The sequence below is a fragment of the Trichechus manatus genome, unplaced genomic scaffold, assembly GCF_000243295.1.
Source record: "Trichechus manatus latirostris isolate Lorelei unplaced genomic scaffold, TriManLat1.0 scaffold00115, whole genome shotgun sequence".
Lineage (NCBI taxonomy): Eukaryota > Metazoa > Chordata > Mammalia > Sirenia > Trichechidae > Trichechus > Trichechus manatus.
The window spans coordinates 8,974,006-9,001,505 of NW_004444051.1; the positions used below are offsets into that span (position 1 = coordinate 8,974,006).

At 40.3% G+C, this 27,500-nt stretch overlaps 7 non-coding genes across 7 annotated transcripts; 1 reads left to right on the forward strand and 6 right to left on the reverse strand.

Moving 5' to 3' along the window:
• Positions 1-2,922: 2,922 nt before the first annotated feature.
• TRNAR-UCG (transfer RNA arginine (anticodon UCG)) lies at positions 2,923-2,995 on the forward strand. The gene has a single exon. It is a non-coding gene; the product is annotated as a tRNA-Arg (tRNA).
• A 5,775-nt stretch (positions 2,996-8,770) lies between these two features.
• Positions 8,771-8,852, reverse strand: TRNAS-GCU (transfer RNA serine (anticodon GCU)). Its single transcript has one exon. It is a non-coding gene; the product is annotated as a tRNA-Ser (tRNA).
• A 6,637-nt stretch (positions 8,853-15,489) lies between these two features.
• On the reverse strand, positions 15,490-15,561 carry TRNAQ-UUG (transfer RNA glutamine (anticodon UUG)). The gene has a single exon. It is a non-coding gene; the product is annotated as a tRNA-Gln (tRNA).
• Positions 15,562-16,073: 512 nt separating this feature from the next.
• On the reverse strand, positions 16,074-16,145 carry TRNAQ-UUG (transfer RNA glutamine (anticodon UUG)). The gene has a single exon. It is a non-coding gene; the product is annotated as a tRNA-Gln (tRNA).
• A 1,117-nt stretch (positions 16,146-17,262) lies between these two features.
• On the reverse strand, positions 17,263-17,344 carry TRNAS-UGA (transfer RNA serine (anticodon UGA)). The gene has a single exon. It is a non-coding gene; the product is annotated as a tRNA-Ser (tRNA).
• Positions 17,345-18,326: 982 nt separating this feature from the next.
• On the reverse strand, positions 18,327-18,397 carry TRNAG-GCC (transfer RNA glycine (anticodon GCC)). Its single transcript has one exon. It is a non-coding gene; the product is annotated as a tRNA-Gly (tRNA).
• Positions 18,398-25,408: 7,011 nt separating this feature from the next.
• On the reverse strand, positions 25,409-25,480 carry TRNAW-CCA (transfer RNA tryptophan (anticodon CCA)). The gene has a single exon. It is a non-coding gene; the product is annotated as a tRNA-Trp (tRNA).
• Positions 25,481-27,500: the final 2,020 nt, after the last annotated feature.

The window sequence follows — 27,500 nt, forward strand, 5'->3', positions numbered from 1 at the left end:
CTGGGACTGAAGCCGGGGGTCGACTCCTCAGAGTGACCCTCCTGGCCCCACTTCTCTGTAAGAGTTGTGTTTGGTTACTGTCTCCGCCGTCCCGACATTCACCACCACTGTGACAATGGTTAAGATTTATCACAACAGAGGATATATTGCAGGAACATGAGGAAAAAATATACGCAGGCAAAGACTAGGACACATCTTTCCAGCTGCCAACTGCAGGATTTTATACAAGATGCCCTTGCCCAGCAAAGTCTCCTTAAGTCTTGAAATTCAAAGTTCTTAAAGGGAGGTTGTCACATACCTGCCACATGACCAACTGTGAGGTGGACCCCAAACCAGACACAAGGTACACATTTATGAATCTTCATACTTACTTTAAGCATGCTGAGAATCTAGTTCAGCTTGACCTACTGTTTCAGGTGTAGAGAATAACAGCATTACCCAGTAACTAGTTCCAGTATTTTAGTTCTCAGAGTTTGACCAAGTGTCATCACCATGACTACAGAGGTAAGCAAGAACTGAGTGAAATAGAACTTTTGCATTAACTTTGCCCTGGCAACGGCTTAAGTATTAATGGGGTGGGGGGTGGGGTTCAGAAAAGGTGACTGGTTTTGAGCAAAAACTTGAATGAGTAAGCACTTGCTACATGGCTAAGAGCATTCTGGGTAGGAGACACAAATACAAGGAGGCGTAATAGGGGCTTCTGGGGATTTCAAATAATTCAGTGTACTAGAAGATGGAGTAAGGGAGGTTGTGGGGAGGGGGATTTGGAGAGAAAAGAAAAGTTGCTGGAGGGATGGCAGAACAGATATGGAAAGGGCAGTTCATAAGGGGGTGAGTACGCAATGCAAACAGGTTTAGATTTTATTTTCCTATGGGTAAAGGGAAATCACTGACCAATTTTGAGCAAAGGAATAATATGATCAGATTATCTCGTTAGAAAAAAGTGTCTGGAGTTTTCATGTCTGTGGTGTTTCTTTTTAATTGGTTTATTTTTCAGCAAGTCATTTCTCTTTCAAGATTGGAAAGCAGAGGTTTGGAGTCTGGTATATTTTTGCCATATACTCTGACCACTCTATACTTGCTATTTTATACACAATTTAAATTTAGCATGTCCAGACAGAACTCCCGATCATAACTGCTCCCTAGATCCACCCCCCAAATACTACTCTTGCCACCTTTCTATTTCTGTAAATGGAAATTTTATTGTTATGGCAAAAAATCTGAGAGATGTATATGACTTTTCTATGCCTCTCATACCTCCAAGCCAATCAGCAAATCCTTTAAAACATATTCAAAATCCAACCATTTCTCACCATTTCCACCAGCACTACCCTGGTTTTGTTGTTGTTGTTAGGTGCCATCGAGTCAGTTCTGACTCTTAGCAACCCTGTGTACAACAAAACAAAACACTGCCCAGTCCTGTGCCATCCTGACTATCCTGTTATGTTTGAGCCTATTGTTGCAGCCACTGCATCAATCCATCTCATTGAGGATCTTCCTCTTTTTTGCTGACCCTATACTTTACCAAGCATGATGTCCTTCTCCAGAGATTGGTCCCTCCTGATAACATGTCCAAAGTATGTGAGACCCTGGTTTAGCCATCATTATCTGTCACCTGAATATTGCAGTAGCCTCTCCAACAGTCTTTCTGCTTCCAGGAAGAGAGAGAGAACAAGTCTATATTCACATATTTGCAGGCTAGAAGAAACTTCTTGTTAGATAATCCTCACATTAAAGATGAAAAAAAAATGTGAAAAATTAAGCACATTTTTAATTAACTACAACTATTTGCCAGATGTCATTCTATGGACAAGGAAAGAAAGGCTATGTAAAAGGCTCCATTTCTGTGCTCCCAAAGCTGCTAATTTACTAGTCAAGAAAGTCCAAGACCTATCACAAATAAGGCAGGAGAGCCATTGCTGTCAGGGTCTGGGATTTAAGAAAATTAGGGAAGTACCCTAAGTGTAGACTGCTGTTATTGTCTTCAAATGAGGTACTTAAGGTCACAGAGATTCACTGACAAGCTTGGAAGAAACCACCCAAAATATAACTAAATCCATATCCTGGTATGGGGCCAAGCGCTCTGCCAAACACTGTAAATCCTGTAAATATCTTGTCCATAGAATGATACGTGTTTTTTGTGCTGAAAAATTCATATTAAGTGTAAAAATTGTTAATAGCTATTTTTTTGTAATCCTGTTTGAGGGTTCCTTCATTTCTTAATACATGGGACACTCAGAAACTATGAGTCTTGGGCCCTGAGAAACCACAAGAAAAGCATCCTCTTTTCTTTCAAACAAATAGGGATATACTGTGAAAAATGCTTTGATGTCACATTATAACAATCAGAGAAACTATCAGGAGAGTGTGGGAAAGGGATAATTGCTATGCCCAGGGGCCTGCAGATAGCCATGCAGGGCCTCAGAAGATGGTGGTGCAGTCTTGTGGTAAGACTGCTTTCCAGATGCGGTTTCCATGGCAACCGGTTCGGCAGCCATCCCAAGTACCCAGTCTGAAAATGGTGAATGTAGGTGAGCATCAATAGGTGAGAAACCTTAAGTAAGCTTATTCTAAAATATCCCTCAATGTAGAAAACATGCGATATTTTGGCATCTTTTCAGTCCCATAAACTCCACTTTTTTTTCTACCTCAGTGTCGTAGAGCAAATGATTTTTCTATCCATGGAGTAGCCATATGCTCCAAGACCGAAATAATTGTCAACCCCAAACCTTCATGAAGTCCATGGCCTCATATAGCCCACATAATCTAGAGCATCCATTTTCCCAAAGACGAAAAGCGCAGGTGGCGCGGGTGCCATTGCTTTTTTGTCATTACATGACTGTACAAAACATTCAGGCGGCGCAGAAAGCTCACTGTACTTTCCAAGTATTGTGGCAGGAAGATATTTTTTTTTTCCAAGGGGACCACGTGGCCTAACGGATAAGGCGTCTGACTTCGGATCAGAAGATTGAGGGTTCGAATCCCTTCGTGGTTACTCGATTTTTTTTAAATCCTCCACGGTAGATTTCTGTATCTCCTGCGGAGGAAAGAAACCAACAAAATAACAACGTAAAACCCCGGTTATCTGAGTTTTCCAAACCACTTTCTTTCTTCCTCCTCCCCTTTCAAGGGAAGGAAGAGACCATTCCAAAAGGCCTTGGGAAAACCAGTGTCACGAGAAAGCGATTTCAGGGGTGAAGAGAGGGTGACAGTTGGAACTGAAATAAGGTCATCCAATAACTTGGGAACTGTCAAGTTCTCCGCCAAAATTTGCATTTTGAAAGTCTGGGTTTTATTTAGTTTTATAGGCTCGGCTTATCAGCCGAAGTCTCCCCAAACTGCTGAGTCTCGATTTACGAAAAGACAAAATAGGACTAAGGCCAGGCGTCCGGCGTTACCACAGGTGGTTGCTGTGCTTCGCCTTCTCCGTAGCGTCTTCCCACTAGCTTCGCCCTAGGCCTCACACAATCTCTTCACTTTTCTAGTTTGGGTCCACATGTTTTAGGAGTTGTGGCTGTTGCTGGAGTCTTCTGTTACTAGTTTTCACTATCCCTCTCCTTTTCCATCTTAACTTCCTTTTTTCCTTTGGTCTTGTTGCCATCAAAAGGATGAGAAGAGCTCGTATTCAATCCTGAAATAAAGAGTAGAAATATTAAGGTCATTAAAAGAGCCGAACTGTTTGCGGAAGATAGCCACACAAAATATGTAAAAACACAGTTTGTGTGCCTAAGTAATTGAATTTAATAATAAGTCAGGATTTAGAAAAAGTAATTTTCAGTTGTTGACTTCATGGCGTAAGCCTGTCATGTTTAACTCCAAATCAGAATGTTGCTAGATCAAATCACTTAGAGGCCATAAATGCTTTTGCAAAGTCAAAGCAATGGGTACTTAAAACACAGCATCAATTAGCTCTACCTTTTCCCAGCCTTCTTCTTAGGCCTCCCCTGTCTGATTCCAGTTTCCTCTAGTCATCTGGAGATTCCAATTTGTATTGAAAAGGTGGGGTTTGATCATTAGTTCCTAGACTTTGAAATGTCTTGTACTAAAAAAAATTTTCAATTTCCTAATGTCCTGAAAGCCACTCCTTGTTCCCTTCCCCACACCCAAACGACCTGCACAAAAATCCACATCCTTAAGAGAACTGGTAGGGAGGATTGGTGAAGAGCAAAACACCAAATGAATAAGTAGATTATATATTAGATGTAAATTAACATATATTGTATTGGTGTTCTCCTGTTGAACATAAAAAATTTCACAGTACACAAACAACAGACAAGACCACTCTGTGACTACAATGAAGCAAGATAAAAACAAGAACATTGTCCAAATCACAAAAATGACCAAATAGCCCCTTCTTCCTGGCTAATATGAGTGATTGCTGCTTCTTTCCTAATTACAGCTATAGCCCTACTTCGTTCCTCTTATCTTCTAGATAAAAATTATTAGAATATCCAGTCATAGAATTACTGAGTCACCTCATGTTTCTCTAGGGTGTTTTGTCTCTCTCATTGCAGTCAATAAGTGCAACTTTGTTCAACTACCAGTGTGCCTCTGTTGGTCTTTGGTTGGAGATTATCCACAATTTTGAATTTTGAAACACTAAATATCACAGAGACGGAAGCAGCTAACTTTTATGGAGCATCTTCCCTTTGCCCATTACTAACCAGGTTAAAGGGAGATAAGTTAAAATGTTGAAGACATCTATGCATGTCATTAATGTAAAAAATTTTTTGCTGTATTTGACACTGATATATTTCTGTTTAGATATGGCATGCTTTGGGCCAAATAAAGGTTTTTAATTTTTATGTAGCAGCTTCATCAATCTTCTGCTTTGTGATTTTTTGTAATACAATATAATGTCTAATGGTCCCGTGGTGGTCTATTATTCAGGAGTAACATAGTTTGTGTAACCAATCCCTTACTGATTATACACTTACAGTGTTACTGATATTTATTATTCTAAAGAGTGCTGCGATGTGCATTCCTTTAGCAGGTATATATTTGCTGATGTCCTGTTTTCTTAGATAAATTGATAGCAGTAGAATTTCCGGGTTACAGAGTATATATACAGACTATATATACTTCTAAGGCTCTTCATATAAATTGCCCGTGGTGCTCCAGAAAGGATTTCTGATTTACATTGCCTTCAGGAGTATGGTTCACTAATTCTTAGCAAACAAATATCCAAATTTATTAGACTAATTTCCATTATTAGAAATGATTTATATATTGAGTAAATTGTGTATTGTCTGCCTCCTCTACCACCAAATGTAAGTGACATATTTCTGTTTTGTTTTAATGGTGTATCTTAAGCACCTGAAACAGTACCTGGTACCTAGTAGGTGTTCAATAAGCAGTTGTTGAAAAAGGATGATAAGGGCTCTGGAAACAACAAAGCAAGGGAAGGGGACAGATATTAATGGTCAGGGAAGTCCTAGTGGAAGTGATACTTGAACAAAGGAGGTGAGGATCTGAGCCAGATATATATTCCAGAAGAGTTCCAGGAAGAGGGAATAGCAAGTGCAAAGGCTCAGAGATAGGAACAGCAAGGAAGACAAGGTGGCTGGGGGGGGGGGCAGGGGGCGTGGGTTGGAGCAAGAGAGCATGATAGGAGATTCGGTTAGACAGATCAGAGTGAACCAGATCATGTAGGTCCCACGGAGATCATGAAATAACTCAGACTTTTACACTAAGAAGGAGAAACTAGAAGGTTTGGAGCAGAGGCGTGACATCACGCTGGCTGCTGGGTTGAGAACATTTTATAGTGGGGAAAAGTGGGAAGCAAGGAGATGAGTTAGGCTAGTTCACGGTGGCCTGGACTACAGTGCCAGCTGTGAAAGTAGTAAGAAACAATTTGATTCTGATATTTTGTAGAGAAAGAAGCAAGAGGCTTTGCTCTTTCTACTTAATGTATTCCTCTTTCCTTCCTTCTTTAGTAGTTACAGGGGAAAACAGATCTTTTGTTTGGTGTCTATTAAAAGGAGAGACAAATGCCCTGAGTATATTCTGTTTGGAGGAAGTTTCAATCTCTCTCTGCTACCAACACCCTCCCCACCACACTCAAACAATATGCCTTTAAGTGTTTCTTTGATAAATATCAACCAAATGTCCTCAGTGTGCAAAGCTGAAGAGAGAAGAATATAAAAGGGTAGTACCCCTTGAACCTTATTCTCAAGGAAGGTAAGGGGGTAAGGAGGTAAGGAGAACCTAGGGGCAAGACTGTTCAGACATCTATAGCATCAGACATCTCCAGCTTTTTGTAGGCAAAAAGACAAAATATACAAATCATATTACCCAATTGTGGAAAAATACACTTTAGCTTCCAATCTGTATCAGCACCTCCCCAGTGTTTATTTCTAAAATTAAATGATTTATAGTTTGAACCACGTATATCATATAAGTGATATGTTAGATAAAACTCAAAATTCTCGCCTCTTAAGTATCAAGCCTTATGATGCTTTGGGAGATCCGCACACTTACAAGAAGTTTATTTCAAAAAGCGTCACATTTATAAAGACATTGTTCTACATTCTACCTTGGTGAGTAGTATCTTGTGTCTTAAAAGCCTGTGAGCAGCAATCTAAGATACTCGGCTGGTCTCACCCTTTCAGGAGCAAGGGAGAATGAAGAGAACAGGATACAAGGAAAAGATCAGTCCAAGAGACTAATGGACCACAGCTACCAAGGCCTCCACCAGACTGAGTCCAGTACAGCTAGGTGGTGCCGGGCTACCACCACTGACTGCTCTGACAGGGATCACAACAGAGGGTTCTGAACAGAGCTGGAGAAGGATGTAGGACAAAATTCTAACAGACACAAAAAAGACCAGATTTACTGTCCTGACAGAGACTGGAGAAATCCTGAGAGTATGGCCCCCAGACACCCTTTTAGTTCAGTGGTGAAGTCACTCCCGAGGTTCACCATTCATCTGGGGATTGGACAGCCCCACAAAACACAACGGGACTAATGAGGCACAGCAGTCCAGGAACAAGGGCTAGAAGGCAGAAGGGGACAGGAAAGCTGGTGATAGGGAACTCAAGTTTGAGAAGGGACAGTGTTGACATGTAGTGGGGTTCTTAACCATTGTCATAGGGCAATATGTGTACTAACTGTTTAATGAGAAACTATTTTGTTCTGTAAACTTTCATCTAAAGAGAATAGCAGCACAACTGGAGGAACGTAATTGACGTAACCGAATTGTACATGTAGAAATTTTTGAAATGGTGTATCTTTGGCTATGTATATTTTCACCCAAAAAAAAAGAGTCCTCCAAGGCCGAGAAGGGAGCGTGTTGAATGCTGTCGGGTTGTTAATCAATGTCATTAAACAATATGTGTACTGACTGTTTAATGAGAAAATATTTGTTCTGTAAACCTTCACCTAAAGTAGAATAAAAAAAAAAAAGTTTTTTAAAAAAAGCGTCACAATCGCAATCACAGGATTCAAACCTGTAGGAGAGACTCCATTATCTTAACCATTAGGTTTAAAACAACTTGATTATCCTCGCCTTAATAAAGACAGGTTGATTATATAAAATTTTTAAACAATTGGTTTGCATGTTCTTTCTGTACCTCAGTTTCCTCATCTGTAACATACAGAGAGATGATAAAGGGGGAAATTTTTTCAGTAAGATAATCTCACCGCCAATTTTGTTACTCCACGCTTTGTAGATGGCCCCTTGCTATGTTTACTATTAAGTAGAAACAGACGAGTGAGGTTTTGTAGATCATGTACCAAAATTAAGATGTAAGTGGCAGAAGATGATCAAAGAAAGAAGGGAGAGAGAAACAAATACAGGCTGGAGCACTTGGGGAAAAAATCTTCAGTTTAAATTCAGATAAAACACAGAGAGCGATCCCTTCTGTTTGCCGATTTACGGAAAGAAGGGTACATTTCATTCGAGTCTGGCAAAAGGATTTTTCCCAGAAGGGAGAAGAAACTCACCCGGTGGAGGGAATCGCATGAACAAAAGGAGAGGGTGAAGACAGTTTCTCCTCCTGGAAGGAGGGGACCAGTGGACACGTAAAACTAGAGTTTGGCGGAAGGGGGAGAGTGCCGACAGGATATTAAGGAGATCCTTGAGCGGGATCTAGAAACGTGCAAGATTTAGAAAGGCGGGGAAGATCTGATAAAAATTGTCAAGACAGGGGAACCCAGACTGAGTAGTGGATGGGGCCAGTGAGTGAAGAGTACTTACTGCCAGGAGACCCACTGGATCAGCTGCGGCGCCTGCAACACCGACAACTGGGCCCCACCCTCAGAGATTCTAATTTAACTGATCTGGGGTGGGGCGGAGAGAACTGCGTTTTTTGTAAAGCTCCCCTGTTGAGTGTAATTTATAACCACCGTTGTTTGCAAACTCTAGAGGGAGAGAGGCCGGGGGCAGCTCGGGCAGGATGTTAACAAGAGTTAACGGTGAACGCAGAAGTGAGAGGGTCTGAAATTAGGGATTACACGAAAGTTTTCGATTACAACGGCGGAGAGCCTGTAGCAGCCGTGAACACACCTCTGCCTGAGCAGTGGGAGTACAGCTCGATTCTTAACTCCCTCACAAACGCGGTGCGACGCTTCGGACAAATATCATAACCTCCGAATCCTCTATAAAATGGGAGTAATACCTACCCAACTCGTCTGCGTCATTAGTATACTGATAAAGTTGATTTGTTACAGCACATTAAATCATCTTTTTCTACAGCTGCCCAATCAACAAGCACTCGTTGGCAGAGCGCTAAAACGTCATTCCCACAACACAGTGGGGGGAAGGAAGAAACGACGAGGATGGGATTCGAACCCACGCGTGCAGAGCACAATGGATTAGCAGTCCATCGCCTTAACCACTCGGCCGCCTCGTCTTCCGGTGAGGGGCACCCTACTCAGATAATTACTAGGGTTCTTTACTCAGCAGCGTTCCATTTTGTAGTTTTTATTTTCATGTTTTCATTGATGAAGCCGATGTCTTTAATCTCTATAAACTGCCCTCTTGCTTTAATATGGGGAGAAAAAATGAAGGGGAGTACAGGTGGAAGTAGGGTGGTGGTTTGTGGAACTGAATATCAATAAAGACGACAAAGTACACCTTCAAAGGGAAAAAGGAAGAAATCTCAGGGGGAAATGGCGTTAACGACTACTTTAAAAATCAAATTGTATTTTGCCATTTCTATTAGGCCATGGATATTAATTAAGACCATCTTTAAACCAGTTATATAATATTTATTGTTGCACCCGTGGACACTAGGTATGACTCTCACTCTGAAGGATCCCTGCCTGTCATATGGAACATACGGAACAAATAATTGTCACCTCTTTAGGAAGCCCAAGTGGGTGATGGGGGAAGAGGTTTGAAGATGGGTTAAGGTCAAATCGTGATTGGTTCTGAATGCCAGGCCACAGATTTGGGACTTTGTCTTTGAGAAATGTGGAGACATCTGAGCCTTTTTTGGGTTTTTTTTTTTTTTTGTGTGTGTGTGTGTGTTGTTTTTATTTGTTTTGCAAGTAGCAATATGATCAAAATGATAACTTAGTACTACCTTTTTTTATTGTTATTTACTTACTTCAATGCTTTGCAGCCAAAGACCACTAGGATCACACCTGTAATTGAATAAATTGGGTATATTGCTGCTGCAATGAGAAAGAACCAACACCATGGGGAACCTTGGAACATCTCAGTAAACTGGTGTTAAAAAGACCTCACTGCAGCATTTGTGCTTGTTTTGGATGATTTGGGGGAGAATGCAAGAATGTGGGGCTTTGTTCTGGATTGAATGCTGTCTGGAAGGAAGGGCATAATTCTATGATTGAGTATCGTAATAAATTTTATCTACCAGGAGGAAAAAATAGACCAAAGCTAAGGCTATAAAATCAGTAGGGGATGTTTGAAATATTTTTGTGGTTTGCAACAGTGACTTTGTTTTATTGTCTGTGCTTAGACAAAATTGTGAATTTTTGTTGTTGTTGTTTATTTCTTACTTCATCATGATCACAGAGTGTTCTTGCCTGATAATGGTGTTCTGTGACATTATGCTCTACAAAAGGACCTCATGACCTAGTGGTGAGCACCAGGCCAGCTCCTGAAAACACCCAGGCCTAATGGATAGAATAAGGCCCGTTTCTCAATGTCAGAGACTGCTTTTCACTTTCTCATCTATACCCAATATCATTACAAGAAAATAATTTTTGTGTTTGTGTGTGCGCATTATGACATCATGCAATGTAAAATAAATATTAAAATGAAGATGAAGAAAAAATAAGATGATGTTGGGAATAGGGGCAGGATTCAAATTCCATGCCCTAAGGAAGTGTGGAGGGATGATTAACTAAATATCAAATGTATTAAGTACCAAATCAGTATCAAAACATACCAATCTAAAACAGATAAAATTACAAAGTTGCATTTTTTTAAAGCTTAAGTCAGTGACAAATTCTAAAATATTTTTGAAGAGAAATTACTTTGGCTTGGTAGAGTGATTTTATGTATATATGTTATATATATTATATATATCACTGATTATGTTTCTCTAGAGAACACTATGACAGGCACATGTGAGATGCTCAACAAATATTTGTGAAAAGATTGAATAAATTAAAGAACCAATGGACCCTTCAGGTCCTGGTTTGCTTACCATGCTTTACAATTTCTAATCACACTACCAACCTGTAGTAATTTTTTTCTTTCCAGAAATATTTTAGAATTTGTTACTTACTTAAGCTTTAAAAAATGCAAATTTGTAGACTTTATATATGTATATATATGTGTGTGTATATATATATGTAGAGAGACAGAGTGAGACTTAGTTCAAGGAATTGGTTCACACTATTGTTGGGGGCTGACAAGTATAAAATTTATAGGTCAGGCAGCAAGCTGTAGACTGCTGCAAGTTTGGGTCCCAAAATCAATAGATCAGGTGACAGAAAGAGTAAAGTAAGAGTTATGCCAAAATATCTATATATATAGTCTGGATACAGAACATATCCAAGGGAAACTCCCTTATCACTTTTAAAGCCTTCAACTGATTGATTAAGGCCCACTCACATTACACGGAAGATAATCTACTTTACCTAAGGCCACCTGATTTAATAACGTGTAACTTCTATATAACAGCAACTAGGCTAGTGTTTGACCAAACAACTAGGCACCATAGCCTAGCAAAGTTGACACATAAAATTAACCATCACAGTGCCAGAAACTGGTGTAGGTACAGTAGTATACACCACACACAAAATTCCTGTAGAGATAGGCAATAAACAATTTAGAAACCAAAATGTGCATTATGTCAGAAGGTGGTAAGTGCCTTAGAATGGTGGGTTGCAACTTGAATAGCGCCAAAACCAAACCAAACCCGTTGCTGACCAGTGGATTCTGATTCATAGCAACCCTATAGGGCAGGGTAGAACTGTCCCATAGGGTTTCCAAGGAGCAGCTGGTGAACTTCAACTGCCAACCTTTTGATTAGCAAATGTCATGGATTGAATTGTGTCCCCCAAAAATATGTGTATCAGTTTGACTAGGCCATGATTCCCAGTATTGTGTGATTGTCCACCATTTTGTCATCTAATGTGATTTTCCTATGTGTTGTAAATTGTATGTTGATGTTGACGAGATGGGATTATCGGTGGTTATGTTAATGAGGCAGGACTCAAACTACAAGATTGGATTGTGTCTTGAGCCAACCACTTTTGAGATATAAAAGAGAGAAACAAGCAGAGAGACATGCGGACCTCATACCACCAAGAAACAAGAGCCAGGAGAATAGCATATCCTTTGGACCCAGGGTCCCTGCATTGAGAAGCTCCTTGACCAGGGAAAGATTGATGTCAAGGACCTTCCTTCAGAAACAATAGAGAATGAAAGCCTTCCCCTGGAGCTGGCACCCTGAATTCATATTTCTAGCCTCCTAGACTGTGAGAGAATAAATTTCTCTTTGTTAAAGCCATCTACTTGTGGTATTTCTGTTATAGCAGCACTAGATAACTAAGACAGCAGTCAAGCTCTTAACCACTGCACCACCAGGGCTCCTTGAATAAGGCAGTCAGGGAAAAATCAGCTCAATAGTTCTCACTCCATGCTGCACATTTGAATCCATGGGGAAATTTTGAGAAATATCTGTGTCAAGGCCTTATCCCTAGAGATCAGAACAGCAACACTCAAGCTATTCAATGCTGGTTTATTTTTCAAGAAAGAAATATAAAGGAAAATTATTTAAAAAAAAAAAAAAAGTTGACACTTAGAAGTAATTTTACCAAGTGGGAGGTACCAGGAATTGCTCTCAATACAGCAGTTCCTGATTAAGCAAAAGAAGTTGCCTGCAAAGTATCAATCATATGGCTAGGCCAGAACTAGAGAGGGCTCATTCTGCCTTGGAGTCCCTAGGGTCTTTAAAACCCTGTGTGGTGGGCAGACTTTTTGTGTAATCCCCTCTTCTTGAGTGTGGGTTGGAGCTAGTGTTTTGTTTCTAACCATACAGCAAGGATGATTAGATACCACTTCCATGATTAGGTTAGAAAAGTTTGTAACTTACATTTTACCGGAAAAATTTCCCTATTGCCTTCTTAATTTACATGCATTGATAAAGCAAGCTGCCTTGCTGGTGAAGCCCACGTCACGAGGAACTGAGGATGGCCTCCAGCCAACAACCAGCAAGGAACAGAGGTCTTCAGCCCAACAACATTTGAGGTACTACACCCTGCTGACAACCATGTGAGTCTGGAAGTGGACCTTCCCCAACTGGGCTTTGAGATGACTACAGCCCCGCCAACACCTTGAATACAGACTGTGGAAGACCCTGAAGCAGAAAGCGCATCGAAACTCTGCCTGGATTCTTCACCCACAGAAAATGTGTTGTTTTAAGTTGCCAAGTTTTGTGTAGTTATACAGCGATAGATAACTAATACACTCAGAAAGGCCTGATGGCCCAGAGAACAGTGGACCCCAGGGCTGGGAGGGAATACAATTGAGAAGGTAAAAATACAAGGTACCATAAAATTGCCATATCTGAGTTCAGATACTAATCATTACCCTGTGGAATCTTTACATAAGTGACTCTCTATTGAAAAATATGTGTTTAAGCTTAAGCCAGATTGATATATTATCTTTGAAAAAAAGGTCATGACCAATAGATTAAATCTAAGACGCACTAATAGATACCTGCTAGCTATTAATGACGGCTATGATAGGCTGAATAATGGTCCTGAAATATGTCCATTTCTTAATCTCTGGAACTTATGAATATATTATCTTACATGGTAAAAAGGACTTTGCAGATGCGATTAAACTGAAAATTTTGAGAAGGGGAAATTATCCTGGATTATCTGAGTGAGCCGAAGGTACTCACAAGAGTCCTCATAAAAGGGATATAGAAGGGTCAGAATCAACAGAAGATGTAATGATGCAAGCAAGAGGTTATAGTGATTCAAGGAAGGGGTCACTAGAAGCTGGCAAAGGCAAGTAAACAGATTTTCCCCTGAAGCCTCCAGAAGGAACAAAGCTGTGCTGACACCTTCGATTTAGCCTTCTGATCTCAAGAACTCCAAAATCAACCAAACTCATTGCTGTTGAGTCTATTTGGACTCACAGAGACCCTATAGGGCAGAGAAGAACTGCCCCATAGGGTTTCCAAGGAGTAGCTGGTGGATTTGAACTGCGACCTTTTGGTTAGCAGCCTAGTTCTTAATGGCTCCATCTCAAGAACTGTAAGAGAATAAATTTGTGTTGTTTTAAGCTACTAAATATATGGTAATTTGTTACAGCAGCAATAGGAAACTAATACAGGGGCATTAAGACACTACCATGACTGGGTCTCAATAGGTAGGAGGAAGTTTACAGGGCTTTTTCTGGAGCAATTTTCAGAGGCCTGAGGAGCTCATGGGGCTCTTCTTTTGCTGTCATTGAGAGCACTGGAAGATGTGTTTCTGTGCTGCTGTGAGAGAGCCAACAGAAGGAATTTAGGGTCTGACTAATGACTGAGATTGCTGCACTCAGAGTCCAAAGTATTAACCTTTACACCATGGGAACTTTACATAACAAACCTTCTACAGGAAGACTTGTATACTATTGTATCAGACTGATTCATCTTTAAAATGTTGTAGGCCTAGATTCAGTCTAAGAGAGCCTGCTGTATAAGAGATGATGGAAGTTCTCAGATAACTATAATGGCCAGGTTCTCACTGTATGGTCTGTCGTTTTCAGGTCTGTGTTCAGTTAGGTTACAGAATGTTTGAAGTGGACTCCAGAGAAAAAAGGAGTCACAGATGGGGCCTCTGATACATGCACCCTTAATCACCTGAGCATATAATTAACTTATGAGGATCCAGCTGACTAGGCACCAGGCAAAGCAAAAGAGGACATCAAGAGGAGGGATTTTAGGCGGACATAACGGTGGCGGGGAGAGGGCAATTTTCAGCATCCAGAGAAGAGAGCAAGCAGCTGGCAGTTGTTCCAGGGGAGAGGAAGTACAGGTGAGAGGGAGTGCCTAAGTCAGAGTGTTCTCCTTGTTTGAGAAAAGCAAATGCAAAGTCATCAAAACTGAGGCAGGTCCATCAAGATTTGAAGTCCAGATGCTAGCCATGTAGTTAGATCTCTGTTGAAAGACTGATGTGTACTCTTAAGTGACCAGTTCATTTTAAAATAAGGTGGGCACAAATTAGTTTAAGGAGTTGAAACAGAGCCCTTGCTGGATACAGACAGTGGAGGCTCTAAGATGTACACAACAAGCATACAGTACAAACTTTTTCAGGGCTGTGTTAGTTAGTGGTTAGTGGGTAGAAGCTGATGGAACACTTTAGTAGGCTCCAGGTAAGGAAAGATCTGAGACTGAGGACTGTAAAACATGAACCACTGAACGGGATTCTAATTTACCCAGATCTGAGGAACTCGACAAAATGCAAAAGCAAAAGGGTAGTGGGGCTGAAATTCCAGAGGTAGGTGGCTAGAGAGAGTTTTCTGCCGGCTAGAGGCTCCATGTTGACTTCGTGGAAGTAATTGGCAGCGCTTGGCAGTTGCACTACCAGGCTAACAATTTTGGAGAACACCAGAGAAAATCACCAAGAAGTTGCTGAGGTCCCACAGAGATTTGAACTCAGACATCTGGATTCAGAGTTCAGGGTGCTACCCATTATACCATAGGGTACTCTTTCGTGAGGAAATGGCTACTTGGAATTCTTCCCGTATATTTTTGTATCAGGCCAGTACATTTTGCTTGGGGTCCAGAGAAGAACAGAACCACCGGCGGAGTCTATGACACACGAACTCCTAGGCACCATGGGCACGGAAATAACGTAAAAGGATCTGATTGACTTTAGTAACCAAGGCAAGAGAGGTGTCAAGAGGAAAAGACAACTGTAAGGACAGGAGCCAGAGTAAGGAGTTGCACGAAACTTCTTGGTAGAAACAAGCGCGATGGAAGGTATATCCATTGACCCTGCGATGTGTTTGCGATTAAACAGAAGAATACATGTGCTATTAAAGAAGGGGGACGGGGCGACCAAAACCAAGTAAGGTCCCACCGAGATTTGAACTCGGATCGCTGGATTCAAAGTCCAGAGTGCTAACCATTACACCATGGGGCCTTCGCATGCGGATTATTAAAGTAATATCTCTGAATAGTCATTGTACAGTGTTCCGTTCTATTCATAAATATTAATGAAGTTCCTCTTTGCAACAAAGGCTTCAAGATGAATACCACAACCACCTACCAGCGACTGGGGCTCACATGCTTTGCGGACTGTTTACGAACTGTTTAGTTCGTGGTTATAAGTGGACAAAACTCAGTAAGTAGTCTCCAAAAAAGGAACGACTGAGGTGGCGGATAGAAGCATAAACCCTTAAGCATCCAGGGGTAATAGCTAATTTACCTGGACTCGAGGGACCCTGGGTAAAAAAGGCAAAAACTAGCGTCAAATGAAAAGAAAGGGCGGCGGTAGAATTCCAGAGGAAAGTGTAGGGGATGCTTTTCTTCGGGGCAATGTATCCTTGCTGATTGGCATGGGGTGGTTAGGTTCGCAAGCGGCGGGGTATCTACCTTTTACAGGCAGAGCGGGTGATTTGGGAGAAGCGGGGGAAAGACTACCAAAAGGTAGATAGGTCCCACCGAGATTTGAACTCGGATCGCTGGATTCAAAGTCCAGAGTGCTAACCATTACACCATGGGGCCAACGAAAAGCAGTTTGCCAGGCAAGCTTTTGTCAGTACATTTACAGTGGGTCGGATGAACCTGATCGGAATGTTGTTTATCTTCGATGCGTGGAGAATGTGCAGTTTCTTGAAATCCAAAGAAGCAACAGAATTGCTCAACCTAGAGGAAACCGGAACAGAGCTCACCCTTTTGCTAGGAATTGCTCTAATCTGAGGGCGGGGAGTTTGAGAACGGGTGTTCCTTGCAAAATCAGAACTGTGCGTTTACTGAATTGCTAATCTGGATTTGTAGAACAAAATTACAAATCTCTTAGGACATGTATGCATTTGGCAAACACAATAAGAAAAACAAAGTTAAATATGAGATGTCGGGAATTTACTGGTATTGGGGGGATTGGCTTTTTAAAAAACGTTTACCTTTTAAAATATTATTTCCTTTTTTCTTATCTACATTTCCTAATGGATCGATTGCTTGGGTAATGAAAGATAAATCTTTGTTATATTTAATTTACTCTTATTTATGTGGCATATATGTATGTGTGAAAAAGAGTGAGTTTTAGCGACCAAAACAGTTTTTTGTTTTTTTTAAAATAAGATTTAGCCAACATTTGAAAACAGTTTTGAAAATTCTCTATCTGGTATTTTCTCTCTGCAATTCTAGCCCCAAAAAATAGGATGATAAGAAGACTCCAGAGGGGAGGAAAGACTGGAAATTTCTGTTAAAAATAGTGATTCCGAAACATAAACTATGCTCATGAGTAAAATAGTGACGCACTCGACGTACCAAAATTCTTGAAAGTACCTCAAGCGGAAGGAGATAGAGACAGGTGAGGTTTTGGTAGTCAGATTTGAGCTGGATTTCGGTTAAGAATAATATAGAGAGCACAATTTAAAAAGAATCAAAGTCAAAACAGCCTTGAGCTTTTTTTCAGCATTTTTCCAGAAGTCTCAGAAACCCGTGGTGTTACGAGGTAGTTTCCCAAAGACGTTTTCAAAGACTTTCTCTACCTACTTACTGTAACACGGAAGGACTAAAATTATCTGCCTTCAATTTTATGTATAAAGATAACGATAACTGAGGAAAACAACCTTTGCTCGTTTTGTGGTCCAGGAAGTGACAGATAAAGTTACTCGGCCGTAGTCGGCAGGATTCGAACCTGCGCGGGGAAACCCCAATGGATTTCAAGTCCATCGCCTTAACCACTCGGCCACGACTACATGATGCAGCTGGATATATTCCCAAAAGGATTAATTTCTTTTCTGTTGCACTATTGTTTAGATTTGTTCATTCCAATAATGTAATAATCGTTCTGGAATGCCTATCACCATGGAAAAAAGATCAAGCTTTTAAAGATAGAAATGTTGGTTAGAAGTTATTATAAATTACAACACTTGTCTGACGTGCGAGAACCTAAAAACCTTACGAGAGTCAGGAGGATTGGTAGTCCCCAAATACGCAGATTGACAGAATCGAAAAACAAATTTCTGGGTCCTTTGCAAGACCTAATGAAAACGATTTATCAGTGATGGAAACCGGAAATACGTATTTCTAAAGAATGACGTTGAGGATTCTTACACAGCCAGGACTGGTATGTAGAACTTTGATGTAGAATCAGTGACAGACAAATTTGTTAATTTTTTTCTAAAATCTGGGTTTCAATTAAAAAGTAACCATGTAGGAGAAGATGGTTTCGAGCCGTCGACCTCTGGGTTATGGACCCACCACGCTCCCGCTGCGCTACTCTGCTGGCTGCTAGATAGATGGCTTTAAAGTGAAAATTCAACGCAATAATTTTTGGTGTGTTTCCAAAAATGATTTACTGTTTTTCAATGGTCCCAGAGTCTGCCTTCGAGAATGGGAAAGACACGTTGCTATCCGCAGGCGATCGCATTTCATCTTTAGATATCAGTGACTTAGAATTGCCCTCTCCAAAAGACTCAGATCAATTGAGGTCGAAAGGGTAATGTGGGAAATGCAAATCTCCCCGAGTTTACTCGAGCTCGGACAGGATTAAGTGTCTCCGATTATCAGAAAAACCAAATGCATGCTAGGACGCATAATTTACAAAGAAAAAACTGCAAAGTTGTTACTCTTGGTCTCTTTCCGCAATCTCTGGGGTACTGGGACCACGGTAATGTTTAACTTTCGTTTGTGGTTTTCAGTTAAAATGTTTTTTCTTGGGTAAGTAAAACTGCGCGTTGCATTGGCCGGGAATCGAACCCGGGCCTCCCGCGTGGCAGGCGAGAATTCTACCACTGAACCACCAATGCCCGATACAAACGCAGCGTCTTTGTTGCGACTCATATAGGTATATTCACGTCATCACTAGCTTATTAGTAAAATAAGAATGTATGTTTTTTCCCTCAGAATTTAAGTCCGAGTAAAGAAAAGATTGTATCTAAACGATGTCCTAAGAAAACCTGTGAACTGGAAGTAGGCTGAACGTCTACTGATATGTGACCTTGGTGAAAAATGCCTATAAATACCCAACATATAAAAACATCTTTCTCCATCCCACCCTCAATTTAAATCTCAGTGAAAACAAATTCTGAAAATCTCTCATTTAGAATGCAAGCCAATTTGATTAATGTACTAGATCAAAGCACTCAAGTCAACTCTGAAATACTAAGTTACAACATTTTGGGGGGAAAAAAAAAAGACTATTGACACTCTGTTATGGAAACCCAACTTTGGAAAGGATGTTATTGTCATTGGAAGTGGGAATGATAAAATAAAAATTCTGAAAGTATTCTTCTGAATCCTCCTGCATGTGTACATCCCCATTACTTGTCCCCTGGAGAGAGTGACCACCAGTTGCTGCAATTGCTATGGCGCTTTGGAACCAAAAGCCAAAAGGAGGCTTCAAGCTAAATGGAGATATGGCCTCTATATTTGGGGATTTTTAATTGGTTTGGAGAAAAAACCAACACATCAAAAACCGCCGTGAAACAACAAGAAGTAGACTGAGAGAACAAAGCTGAGTTAATTGGGTAAAAGGCAACACAACCTTCAGAATCTTAATTGTGTCTTAGAGGTTGTAAGGGCAAATTTGGGCTATTTATTGAGATTTTGAAATCCAGTTTATGGTGAGTCCTTCAAAGTTGGGACATGATTAAGACTGGGTAAGGATCGTGATATAATAGTTTAGGATTGGTAGACACAACCAGGAGAGGATTTTGAGGTTGTAAACATTATCTATTGCTGCGTAACAAATTGCCCTAAAACTTAGTGGGTTGCAAGGACAAACATTTATTATCTCATAGTTTCTGTGGGTCAAGAACTCAGGAATGGCTTAGCTGCGTGGGGGTTTGTCATGAGGTTGTAAACACAATGTTGACAGAAGCTGCAATAAGGCTTACCTGGGGCTGGAGAACGCTCTTCCAAACTCACTCACTTGGCTGTTGGACGGAAGCCTTAGTTTTTTACCACATGAACTTCACCATAGGTGAGTGTCCTCCTGATATAGCAGCTGGATTCCACCAGATCAAGTGATCTGAGAAAGCAAAGGGGAAGCTGCAGCATCTTGTATGACTTAGTATGGCACTGTCACTTCCACATTATTCTATTCACTAGAAGCAAGTCACTAAATTCAACTCACACTCAACGGGAAGCAAGCTGAAGGGCAGGTATTTAAGAATGTGTAGACATATTTTAAAACCACCATAGGTGCTGAAAGATTATTGCCGTGTAAACTGTCATTCAACACCTTCTAACGAGAAGTTGATGGGCCTTTCAAGAAATTCCTGCAATAAACAATAAAAAGTTCTTGGAATGCACAAAAATTTATTCTCAAGTTTTATCTTCCTAGGCAAGCGTCTCAAGGAATAGTATTGTGATGAAAATGCTGGAATACTGAAGTCATATTAATGTAGACAGTAAGCTGTGGGGATGGTTTCAATTGTTACATCCAAAACAAGGCTCCCATAAAGAATACAGATACGTTTTCTTCAGATAAACTTAAAAAGGAATATTTTAGAAAATAAACTCTGGAAAAAAATATTAACTAGAAAGTAATTTAGTTGTCTTACAATAAAGTCTAAAATACTCATTTTTTTTGCAATCCTGATCCAAATACCAACAATATTCTTTAAAGAGATGGAAAAACTAATCATTACCTTTATATGGAAAGGGAAGAAGCCCTGGGTAAGTAAAGCACTATTGAAGAAGAAGAATAAAGTAGGAGGACTCCCACTACCTAACCTCAGAACCTACTATACAGCTACAGTAGTTAAAACAGCCTGGTACTGGTACAACAGATACCTTGACCAATGAAACAGAATTGAGAACCCAGATGTAAATCCATCCACCTATGGTCACTTGCTCTTCGACAAGGGCCCAAAGTCCATCAAATGGGGAAAAGACGGTCTTTTTAACAAACAATGCTGGCAAAACTGGATGTCCATCTGCAAAAAGATGAAACAGGACCCATACCTCACACCATATACTAAAACTAATTTAAAATGGATCAAATATCTAAATATAAAGCAAAAAACTATAAAGTTCATAGAAGAAAAAATAGGATCAATGCCAAAGGCCCTAACACACGGCATTAACAGGATACAAACCGTAACCAACACACAGACTCCAGAAGATAAGCTAGATAACTGGGATCTTCTAAAAATTAAACACGCTCATCAAAAGACTTCACCAAAAGAGAACCTACAGACTGGGGGAAAAAAATTGGTCATTACGAATCAGACAAAGATCTAATCTCTAAAATCTACAAGAAAATCCAACACCTCTACAACAAAAAGAAAAATAATCCATTTAAAAAATGGGCAAAGGAACACTTCACCAAAGAATACATTCAGGCGACCAACAGACACTTGAGGAAATGCTCGCAGTAACTAGCCATTAGAGAAATGCAAATCAAAACCACAATGCGATACCATCTCACCTGGGCCTTATTGGCACAAATCAAAAAAACTGGAAATAACTAACATTGGAGAGGCTGCGGGGAGATCAGAACTCTTATGCACTGCTGGTGGGAATGCAAAATGATATAACCATTTTGGAAAACAATATGGCGTTTCCTTAAAAAGCTAGAAATAGAAATACCATATGATCCAGCAATCCCACTCCTAGGAACATATCCTAGAGAAATAAGAGTCGTCACACTAATAGACATATGCACTCTCATGTTCATTGAAGCATTGTTCACACTAGCAAAAAGATGGGAACAGCATAGACGCTCGTCAACAGATGAACGGATAAACAAACTATGGAGTATTACCCAACAATAAAGAACAATGATGAATCTGCGAAGCATCTCATAACATGGATGACACCGGAGGACATTATGCTGAGTGAAATAAGTCAGTCACAAAAGGACAAATATTGTATGAGACCACTACTGTAAAAACTCACGAAAAGGTTTACACACAAAAGGAAACAATCTTCGATGGTCACGAGGGAGGGAGGGGTGGGGGGAAGAAAAACATTAAAAGAAAATAGATAAGTGGTAACTTTGGTGAAGGGTAAGACAGTACGCAGTACTGGGGAAGCCAGCACAGCTTGTACAAGGCAAGGTCATGGAAGCACCATAGACACGTCCAAACTCCCTGAGGGACCGAATTGCTGGGCTGAGGGTTGTGGGGACCACGGTCTCGAGGAACACCTAGCTCAATTGGCATAACATAGTTTAAGAAGAAAACGTTCTGCATTCTACCTTGGTGAGTAGCATCTAGGGTCTTAAAAGCCTGTGAGTGGCCATCTAAGATACTCCACTGGTCTCACCCCTTCGGGAGCAAGGGCGAACGAAGAAAACAAGATACCAGGGAAAGATTAGTTCAAAGGACTCATGGACTCCAACTACCACAGCCTCCCCCAGACTGAGTCCAGTACAACTAGATGGTGCCCGGTTACCACCACTGACTGCTTCTGACAGGGATCGCAACAGATCGTCCTGGGCAGAGCTGGAGAAAAATGTAGAACAAAATTCTAACTCACAAAAAAAGGCCAGGCTTGCTGACCTGACAGACACTGGAAAAACCCGGAGAGTATGGCCCCCAGACACTCTTTTAGCTCACTAATGAAGTCACTCCCGAGGTTCACCTTTCAGGCAAAGATTAGACAGGCCCATAAAACAAAACAAGACTAAAGGGGCACAACAGCCTCAGGACAAGGATTAGGAGGCAGGAGGGAAAAGGAAAGCTGGTAAATGGGAACCCAAGGTCAAGAAGGGAGAGTATTGACATGTCGTGGGGTTGTTAACTAATGTTATAAAACAATGTGTGTACTAACTGTTAAATGAGAAACTAGTTTGTTCTATAAACCTTCATCTAAAGTACAATTTAAAAAAAGAGAAAAGAATATTAAAATACTCATTGTTTTAATATGCTTCCTCTTGGAAATTAAAGCCTACTTTCTACTATTCTGGATTTTTTAAAGAAGCTTTTGATTGACATTTTATGGAAATGATATATTAGCTTGGCTTCTATATTGAAACAGAGTCAGAATATAACATTTCCTTACCAAATGTTAGAGTCAATTAAAATGGTTCTATCAGTATGTTAAACTTTTTGACTAGAAGATGCACTGGGGATGGCAGTGGGAAACGAAATCAAATGCTCAGCTAAAAGATAAATCTAGTGAAAACAGACGAGCATGCACATATAAAACCTAAAATTGGGAAATCCATATGTAAGTGAGATAGAAAACAATGTCACTTTTGGAAGTCAGTCAACCTTCCAAACATGATTACTGCCTCCTTTCTGTCTCCTGTCCTAGCATTTGGAACTCAGCTTTATTGGTAGAGTAAACTCAGTGAAATTATCACTTGAGGGCAAATAGGCTCTAGGGACTGATTCACACTAATAGGATGCACAGGAACCTGATGTTATAAATCAGAATATAATTTATTAACTTGGAGGGGAGTTTATAACTTTTCAATACTGGTACTTATAGCCACAGTTCGGGTCACCTTGATCCTGGTCATGAAGTTCTCTTGAGGGTGACTCAGTAATGAGAAAGGGGCTTGCTGCATACCATCACAGGAAAAGAAACTAGGTCTTGAGGGATATTTCAGCCAGGTTATGATAAAGCCTGGTGAACTGCCCAAGGTTATTTTTTAAAGGAGATTCCTAGGTGTTATTCTGCTATCATGTTGCAAGATCCCAACAATTACAGCTAAACTATCAGCTGCATCTTTTGTGATACAGAGAAATCATGAGATGTAAGAAACAATGTAACATGATTTATGCCATTGTGCTTGCTTAACACTTATTCTTTTTAATTCTCTTCCAATTAACAGACATTTATGAATCTCCTACTATGTATTTAGCACTAGGTATGTCTCTGGATAAAACAGACATGGTTCCTGCCCTCAAGTGGTTTAGAATTTGGTGGAAGAGATGGGGTGGTAAAACACACAATTTCACTTAATTACATTAGCCCAGAGACAGAAGGATTTCAAGATACGTGGAAGCACAAAAACAAAGCACTTTTAAAGTTTTTTGGGTACTTTAAAATAATCATACCACCTTTTTATGTACAAAACCCATACTAGAAGCCCATAGTTTTTTATTTGTTTGTTTGTTTTTGTTTTTTGGTCATATATGTAAAAACAAACCAATAAGCAAAATTGTATCTACATAGACTGTAAATCTTTTCTCTGCCCCCCCCCACCCCTTTTTCCCCCCATAAATAACTCCTATTTAGGCTTCAAAATTCTGCTCCAGTGCCTCTGCTCTCTGAATTTCTCTCTACGTCCCACACTCTGTACTCTTGACACTAACATTGTCGGTCAGAGTCAATCACTCTTAAATCTCTACTAAATCTGGGTCATATATATATACTTGTCCTTACATAGTTTACCATAATTATGAGTTGATACTGCTATCTCTTCCACTGAACTGCTATTTCTTCCAGAGCAGAAGCCCTATGTATGATTCATCTTCCTATAGAGCTGGGAGAGTATATGCTCAGTCATTTTTTTATATTTTTTATATTTTCTTCTTTTTAAATAAAACTTTTTCATCATGAAACATTTGAAAACTACAAGTCAGCAAAAAAGAAACAAACTAAATTAGTGCCTAATCCCATACCCAGAGATAACCACTATTAGTATTGTGATGTTGTCATTAGCTAGTTAGCCATATGAATCATATGACTGTATAATCTGACTGGATGATACAGTACCAGTAAATAGTTGCTGAATGCACCTTTTGTCCACTTTAAATGTCTTAAACATCTTTCTGTATCATTAGCTATGTTTCTTTGATATCATTTTAATGGCTGCATAATATTTTACTCTGTAATAAATAATACATTTATTCAACCAATACTCCCCTGTTAGTGTTTTCTTTTGGTTGACCATTAAAACATGAGTGTCTGAATCATGTAACGGAGGACACAGAACGTTCCTTACAGAGGAAATAGCAGGGGCAAAGGCCCAGTGGTGAGAAGGAACATAAAGCATTGAGGAACTGAAAGAAGGCCCCTGTGATAGAGGGTTAATAAGCACAGTTAATCGTTTTGTTTTGTTTTAAGCAAGAAAATGTCAGGATAAGATATACAATTAAAAACAAGCATAATAAGGAGACCGATTTAACTAAGCAATAGGAGATTTGGAGAAAGGAGTTAGGAGGTTCATGCCAATATCCCTGGCAACAAATAATTAGTGGCAGGAAAGAGGTCATAGTAATGAAGAGAAGTGGACAGATGGCATGTAACATATTAGGAGGTGAAACTTCGCATAACTCGCTGCTCAGATTGGGAAGGGAAAAAGAGAAGGTGTAGTCCAGGATGGCTCCATGTTCTTGGCGATTGGGGCTGGGGATGAAACTGTGGGCCAGACGAGAAGAACGCACGAAGTGTTGGAGGCCTATAAGTAAAGGAAGAGTCAGGAAGCAAAGAGGGCCGAAGATGAGTCTGAGGAACGCCAATGTTTAGGGCTTAAGTGGAGGCAAGGGTTCTAGGTAACTAAAGAACGCGAGATAAGAAAAGAAAGAAGGGAACCAGGAGACTATGTGGTCCCTGATGCCAAAAAGGAGGGTTAAGTATCTTTTTAAGTAAAGTGGCAAAAGATGTACGGCCCATGTGGGGATTTTGTCGCCCTATCTTAGAATCCCAACAGCAAGCCAAAGGCGAAAGAGGAGGTATAGTCACCTCCACTGAAACTCTAAGAAGGTAAATCAACGGTTCTCTTCGTCTCCACTCAGTCTCTGGCAGCCCTAACAGATCTCAAACTGGAGATTGTCTTCAAAGTCAACTACACCTCCAAGGAAACTAGACTGTCAAATTAATTTTTTGTTTCTCTCCTCAAAAACGTAACTGTTTTTTGACCCCGACGTGACTTGAACACGCAACCTTCTGATCTGGAGTCAGACGCGCTACCGTTGCGCCACGAGGTCGCCGGAGTTAAGCCCGGCTTTTGTAAAGTAGGATCTTGAATCATCCCCCTCCCCCTTCTCCGGATCCAAAATATTTATTTTTTTATCATTAACTTTGACCTTTTTTTCTCTCCACCGTTCACAGTTTTGCTAATGCTTCCTTGAGGAAAAATAAGAGATTGACCAGATTAAATATTAATCCTCAAATCCAAATGCTGTGACAAAAAAGTTTACTCTTCCCACTGGTCGAAATTTCTCTATTTTGAGAAAAATCGTGTACGTATTGGGTTTAGACCCTCAGCGAAACAAGAATAAAAACGGCTACAAAGTTTGCACTACTATTTTTCCTATAAATTCACTAGACGCTTCCATCTTCCGTATCAAACTCCCAGCCCTGAGGTACCAGGCCTCGCGGTCTTCTACCTTCTTTCCTGTCCACGCACCGACCTCATCTTCAATCTTGTGAAAAGCTGCTTGTCCTCAAAGCCTAGCGCGGGTGGCATCACTTCCCAAAACCCTCACTTCCTCAGTCAGAATACGTGGGCCTTGCGGTCTCTATTGTGTACACATGCCATTCAGTTTACAATATGAACCCCAGACAAACCGCTAACATTTATTAAGCGCCTATCATTTACTCCTAGTCCTGTGTTAACGGGCTTTTTAGTTCGTATTCTCTTATGTATGTGGTAGAAAACTATTCCATCTTTTGCCTGGATGGTGAAAATCTGGAAGCCAGGGCTTTGGGGATAGTAATTTGTTAGAAATATAAATTCTTGGCCACACCCTAGACATACTGAATCGGACACTCTGGACCTGAGGCCCAGCAATCTGTGTTTTAACAAACCCTTCAAGTGATCGTGATGCATGGAAAAGTTTGAGAATCACTGCTCCAGCCTGGAGACCCTATATTTTACTCTCTCAAGAAAGTAAACTTTCAGTCTTCTTCCAGGATGGAGGAAGGGCAGTTTCCAGATGAAGCTAGTGCTGACATTCCTGAAACAATGAGACAATTCCATGGGCAACGGGGATAGAGGTTCTGTGGTGTAAATCTGGTTGCCTCCTTGCTTTTCCCACTATTGGTTTAGGATTCAGCTTTCTCAGGTCTGACAAATCAGCTGTCACTCTTCAATAGGCGTTTCAGATTACAAAACTTTGTTGCTGTTATCTCCTCTCTCAAACTTTTTGTCCTATGTGAATTTGTATTTTAGAATCATTTGAGGGTGATTTCTGGAGTACGCAAAAGTAAACTGTTGTGTTTAATCCACAATCAATCTTTACCTGGAAGGCAAGGGCGTGGAGGTTTCCTGAATCAGTAAAGCAACTCGGTTCTATCTTGGCTTAGTTAGCCCCTCTCCTTCAGCTCTCAGCCCAAGCATTTCCTCCCTGGCGCGGACTTTCTCCCTAATTCCCATTCAAAGAGAAAGCATTCTATCTACTAATAGTGCCATATTCCAATTATTGTAGCGTTATATTACTGTCCTTGGTAGTAATCTAGTTGTAACTTTACAGTATTTTTGATCATAAGATTAAATTTATTTCCCCAGTTAGACGGCAGGATTTTTTAGGCGTTGGAATTTCCCTGGAGTAAAATAATAATTTCACTATATTACATTACATTGTATATATACATACCTTAGACATTTTATGTATACATTACACTAAGAACTAAAGTGAAGAGGAACAGATTACTTTTCCTTTTAAAATATTTTCAGCACACATGGTAGAGGGACCACGTGGCCTAATGGATAAGGCATCTGACTTCGGATCAGAAGACCGAGGATTTGAATCCCGCCGTGGTTGTCTTGGGGTTGGTTTATTTATATAGGAAGTACCCACGAACGTTCTGTTCGTACTGGCAGCTCTATTACATTTTAATACTTTCGGTGAAAGTTGAAAATAAGAAATTTAATAGTTTTATCCTCCTTGTACTTCCCCTCCACATCCTTTGGCTTTATTTCTGTTTCTTTTTCTCCCCCCAAGTGTCTCTGTTTCTATGTCTGTCTCTCCTCATTACCACTGTACAGCCCATTCTCTCGATAGG